Source organism: Pipra filicauda, unplaced genomic scaffold, assembly GCF_003945595.2.
Source record: "Pipra filicauda isolate LSUMZ 115617 unplaced genomic scaffold, ASM394559v2 scaffold263_size1117673_pilon, whole genome shotgun sequence".
Taxonomy (NCBI): domain Eukaryota; kingdom Metazoa; phylum Chordata; class Aves; order Passeriformes; family Pipridae; genus Pipra; species Pipra filicauda.
In genome coordinates this window covers 73,876-80,123 of record NW_024104380.1, presented here as the reverse complement: position 1 = coordinate 80,123, position 6,248 = coordinate 73,876, and the positions used below count along the sequence as shown (strand labels likewise).

General features: G+C 43.3%; 1 long non-coding RNA gene across 1 annotated transcript; it reads left to right on the top strand.

The window, feature by feature from the left end:
• Nucleotides 1-907: 907 nt before the first annotated feature.
• On the top strand, nt 908-3,555 carry LOC113983918. Its single transcript, XR_003539287.2, has 3 exons — nt 908-1,071; nt 2,682-2,772; nt 3,285-3,555. It is a non-coding gene; the product is annotated as an uncharacterized LOC113983918 (long non-coding RNA).
• The last annotated feature ends 2,693 nt before the right edge of the window (nt 3,556-6,248 follow it).

Sequence of the window (6,248 nt, the reverse complement as noted above, 5' to 3'; positions counted from 1 at the left end):
AATGGACCTGAAGTTCAATTTTAATTGGGAACTGCCTGCTTTCCAGAACCTTGCTTGGTTTTGAATGTCTGAAGCAGCATGTGTAAGAGGAGGTATACTTTTGTGTTGTCGATGTTTTGCCCATTTTCTGAATCAACTGTTTTAAAAATAAAGTTATAAAACTCATGAATAATTCACTGTTAAACTAAAGACACCTCTACTTCCTTTGAAGGTAAATCTAGACATTATTATTTCAGGACCATCACACAGTAGGAGTTCTTTCACTCCATAGTAATTCTATCTTTAGAAACACAGCCTCATGTGGAACCATATTTACAAGCTGAACCACACAAACACAAGGTATTTTTATATGTGTGTACTAGAAGCGTGACTAGCAAGATTATGAGAAGAAATATTTAAATAAAGCTTTTACACAGCATAAGTGGGACATGAGATGAATCACAGTGTACAAGCTCTGGACAGTAACCTTTGATAAGGATGTGGATCATTGGAATTCAGCAGAAAGCAACGACAGCAATGGAGACCTGACCTACAAGGACAGCATGAATTTATTTGGGTTTCTTTGTGTGAAACAGATTAAGGAGGGGGAAATGATATGTTAATAGTGTCCAAATACACAAATGAGTACTGGAAGAAATGGAACAGTTTGGATTCATACGGGATGGAAAAAGCAACCCACTTACATTTTAAAATAGGGAAGATTCGACTTAGACATTAGAGAAACTTCACAACGAGGAAGTTGGTAAAGCAGTGGTAAAACCATGTTCTTTATACATAGGACAAATCAAGGAGTATTTGAAAAGAAATAAAATCCACATGAACTGCCTCTTCATTCTGGGGAATGCTTCCAGATTACACTGATTAGAGTGTGAAGTCATTTATCCTCTGATACTTACCATCTTTGCTGCTGCATTTGCTAATTATCAAAGGAACTTGTAGATAATGACAGTTTTCTCCCTCCCAGCTCACCACTCCTTCTTCTATCCTGCAGTGAAGTAACCACCATTGAGGACGGTGCTATTAATTTCCATGACGACCATTAAGCCGCTGGAATTTCACTGTAGGGAAAAGGTAAACTCCATGAAAACAAAAGGGTTGTGGGTTTGTTTTTTTTTCATTTTCAAATATAAATATTTATGCCTCGGGGCAACTCTTGGAAAGCACATTAGCCAGATTTTTTTTCACAAAGAGTCAGCTATACTCTAGCAATACTTCCACTGACCAGGAACTTACACAGGTAACCTGGAAACCTCGTTAAAGCCTCTGAGATCTGAATCATTCACCGTGTAAAAGCAACTGCTAAACTTACCTTCTCCATTTTCTGCTTTCCGAGTTGCAGTGTTCTCAGTGTGGTTAGATGCCAAAAATACACAACCCCAAACTCTAAGAAACAAGCAGTCCTTAACCTCAGCCACCCTATTAGTTTATAGTTAATTTGTCTCATAGTTGTGTTTGTAGATGCTGTCCCTTTTAAAATAAGTCAGGTATAAACATCATTACATATTTTGATGTTTGCCTTACTGTGGAGTATTTTTTTAATTTTAATTTTACTTGCATTTGCCAGTTATGTGTTTCTGTATGCAGGGGATGGTAGCTCTTCTGTGGCTAAAATCTGTTGACATCATACATAAGCTGATGTTTACAGAGAGCAGTTGCTAGCTAAAATAAATAAAACACAGCCTGTTTTATGGTTGCTTGTATTGAATTTCATTGGGCACTGAGAAATTCAGTGTATGTCCATCGACATGGCCTCTTTAACTGCACTCAAATTACTCTGCTTCATGTATATTCTGCTTGGTTTTTAAGATGATGAAGCACACTATTAGCTATATATTAGATGCCTGCTAATAACTCACTGTTGGTTTTGGTAGTCAGGATGTCATTGCTACACTTGGTGTGAACTAAGATTTAGTTCTTAACTATCACCTGCTTTTTATCATTGTTACAGATTTATCCATACAGGAGTAACATGTTAAAAATATTACAGAAATCATTGCTTAACTTGAACTTGTGCCATCACCACTGAACTCACAAATAAACAAAAAAAAAAAAGGAACTCACTTTAACATTTGAACTCAAGAGATGAAGTCATTCATCATCTTGTACTTGCCAAAATAGTTCTTCACAGCTTTCTGTTGCCTCTGTGTCAAGCATGTAATAAACAGCGTTCTAGCTTGCTGAAACCTGTTTCTTCAGGTGGCAATTTTGACAAGTTATTTTCCTGCAGACACTTACAAAGGACTTTTATGGTCTGAGGCAACAGATAAACTATTCTCCTGTTCTACTGCCTGAGGCAGGAGCTGTTTAAGGTATTCTGGTTCTCATAATGTAAGTCCAGGGTCTCAGTGTAAGTCCAGGGAGACAACAAGGTTGGTAGCACAAGGTCCTCACCAGCCAGGTGAGGAATAAATTGGACCCTCCTGCCCTTATTCTTCCACTCATTGGCAAGTTTTATCTGTTCTTCAGCAAAGCACAATAATTACACAAATTGGAGAGCTGAGGGTTAAGGGCAGACCTCCCCACGATTTACATCCATTGCTGCTGGAGGATGATCCGCCCTTGATTTATCTTCTATATGAATTCTTCACAGAGAATTCTTCATCAGTGCTTGTTTTCCACTGTAAACAATGGAAGCTAAAAGAGAAATGCCCCAGACTAACTCATCTGTGTTGCTTTTATAGGTGGAAATGAATATTTCCCAGATCTCATAACCAACATCTGACCAGCTCTTTCACCAAGAACCACCCACTAAGACTGGGATTTTTTTTTCAGGTATGATATATGCCTACATGCTTACACAAACAAACACACACCAAAACCAACAGAAAGCAAAATGCTGCTGCTGGCTACAATGTCTTTAGGGAGCTTTTGATCCTGCCTCAGGCAACGTGGCTGTTTGTAATGTAAAACTCCCAAACACAGGCAAGTTCTGACTCACTGGTCAGAAGTTAATTGGCATTCAGCTCTTCCCCTGCTTGCTTACCTGTCTGTGTAAAGTCACTCAGCCTTTTGGTTTTTCTTTTGAATAAAGAATACTGAATAATATCAATCCTTATTAATTATGATGCATAATTTTAATCTGTATTCAGGCAGAAGCAAGTGCAGCAGAGTGGAATGTTGTCAATATAACACTGTATTTATAAAGCCAAGCAGTTGTCATAAGCATCTTTAAAATATCCCCTCATATTTAATCTCTTATTCCCTCTATTTTCTAACATTATTTGGCATTTCTGTCAACACGATTCATAACCTGTAACTTGATATTATTCTGTTTCTGTTTTCAGATATGTAGTTTAACAAATAGGATGAAAAACAGATAATGAAGGAACAATTATTAAAGCAAAGAACAGAACTACAAAGTCTGCCATCCCTACTTGCTGAAGACAAATACTTTGTCACCCAGGTTTGCAAAATTCAATAATGACTTCTAAACAATTTCTCTAAAATTGAATTTTGGCAAATTTATTGTCCATGAAAGAAATTGAACCCCAATAAGCTTGTTATTATTTCTCTTTGCTCTCTTCAAATTGTTTAAAATAAACACAGTGGATTTAAAAAAAAATCAGGATATTGACAAAGTAATTTTTTTTAATTTACTTCCTAATTCTATTCAAGATTTTAAAAAAAAAAAATAAAATTTGATATTATTACAGATATGCCTATCCCAAAAGTAGGTTTCTAGTTATGGAAATTCACTACAATATTGTGAAAGCAAACAACCACCAAATTTTTGATTCTAATCATGTCAAGAATAATTCTTTCTTTCTGCTTAATAGATTTAACACTAACTTAGAATTCAAATTCTAGATAATTAAAAATATTAGCCAGTTTGTTGCCTTTCATTTGTAGAATAGTGAGAGAATGGCTGACTATCTTAAACACACTGGTCTATGCTCTCTACTTCCTTGCAGATCACAATCATGAGATTTTCATGATGCTACCAGAAAAAAGATCAACCCAAATCATTCTATGATTCTATGATTAAATTAAAGTCTACTTATTAGAATGGAGAAATAATGTTTTCCCATAGTGCAAGCAAACTCCAACTGCTTCCAGAAAGTTTACAACTTTGATTAAAGTTCTTTGGTTCTAAATAATGTAACAATCATGGGGAAATGCTGATACAGAAAACGAGGAAAATGCGAGATGTGAGCTCCACTGTTAAATTGACTTTTCTTGGTTACCATGGCAACATGATCTTCCTGTGGGGGAAACCGTCTCATGTTATATCTGTATAATTGCAGGAGTCCTCTTTATAGCTTAACAAAGCTATATTGAGTACACACTCAGTCAGTCAGTTTTCTGTACTATACAGGGAGGTTAAAAGACATTTTCTGAACTGAAGTGCATCTGATTGTCTGATTGTTTGGAAAGGACTTTATTGTAAGGATTAGAGATTCAGCAGCTCTGGATAAAGCATGCACTCAGACAGAACATCGATTTCCAGGACAGCAACACTGCCAAACTGAGCTTGTAACATAGACGCTCTCAGGATAATTTGTATCTCTCATTAAACGCTAATTCTTCATGAGAAGAATCAGGACAGAGAGGCTGATTTAACACCTAGAGGGATTCGTGGGCTACAATGAGGACACTGAACACGAGCCTGGTGCTCCTGCAAAGGGCAGGTATTGACCTGACAAGTGCCTCAGATCGATCTGTGACAAGAAGTGGGAGGTGGAGTTGTTACCAGAGTCGCTGTCCCTTCACACACAGTTAGTCATTGGCCTGCAGAAAAGAAGGGGGTTCCTGCCTGCTGCTCTCCCCTGTCCCTGCCCCGTTCCCTGGGAAAGTGCAGCTCTTGTCACTGCAGTGTAAAGGTGGGGAAAAGGCAGCGAGAGAAAGGCAGCCCAGCTTGGGGGGGGACCCTCCCTTCCTTCAGCTGCTGGGAAACGTGGCCGGGGGTCCCTCAGAGGCACTCCAGCTGAGGAGCTGCACCACTGCCAGAGGGACTTGGCAGGGACGGGGCAAGGGCAGCTCCTCAAATGCCCAGCTGGAGGAACGAGCCGCCCCGGCCTCCGCACCAAGCCCTGGACAGGGCATTTGGGCTGCTGGGGAATGGCCCAGCAGGGAGGTTCTGCTCCTGCCAGCCCAGCTGTTGCTTCCAACCGCATAGGAGGGGGAGGTATTTTGTCAGGGCAGTCGCTCATGGAATGGGTTGCCTGGGGAGGTTGTTGTATCCCCATCCGTGGAATGTTTCAAAACATGACTGGATCCCTCCCTGAGCAGCCCGGTCCGATCCCATTGGTGACTGTGGCCTGAGCAGGAGGTCAGACTTAGAGACCTTGAACTGTCTCTTCTGACCCAGATTCCTCTACAGCAATTCTGGCTTCTTACAGTCCATGAGACCTGTTGGTTCCACAGTCTGCAGAGAAGCTCCTTTGCCCAGCAGGCAATCCTGGAATGGCCAGCCATCCATGGCAGAGATTCCCAGAGCTGCCATGTGCCCCAGCTGTCCCTGAGCCCCAGCTTTGGCCTCGGCACTGAAACGCTGCCAGGACCTGTCCCTGCTGTGCAGGTCCGTGGGGCTGCAGGACACGGTGTCCCACGGCACACACGGCCACTGGGTCCTGCCAGCTCCTGCAGCCTGGGCTTCCTGATTGCCGGGGATTTTAGGGGCCACCTGTCTCCAGGGCTGGGCAGGGAAACAGAGATTTCCTGTGCCTGGGAGCAACGCAGGGCCTTGCCAAGGCAAGCAAATCGCCTGGGCTTCAGGTGCCCGTGTGCAATTCCATGTCCAGGGTGTCTCCCCCAGCAGCAGGTTCCTGTCCCCAGTTCCCGATCTCCCTCAGCGGAGCGGGCGGGGCGGGGCCGCGGGGACCGGCGGGCTGGGATTGGGCGGCGGCGCTCGAGCGCTGATTGGGCAGCGCTGCCGGCCCGCGGTATAAAGGGCCGGCGGGGGGGGTGGGGCCGGTTGTGTGTGTGAGGGCTGAGGGCGCGGCCCCGCTGCTGCCCGGGCTGCGGAGGGGAGAGCGCCTTGGCCGCTGGGTTTGTGGGCCGGGGGAGCCGGGGGGCGTTTAGGGGCGCGTTGTGCTGGGCAGCGGGGGCCGGGTAAACCCCTTCCCTGCCGGGTGACCCTGGGGGAGCCGTGGCAGGACTGGGGGGCTGGTGCTCTCTGGGTGGATCGAGTTTTGCTTTGGAATTCCAAACCCTTTCCCTGTGCCGGGTTACGAGGCCAAGACTGCTTTAGCTTGGTTTTTTTTGGTGCTGCATTAATGCTTTTTGCTCGTTCTGTGTCAATTTGCAGC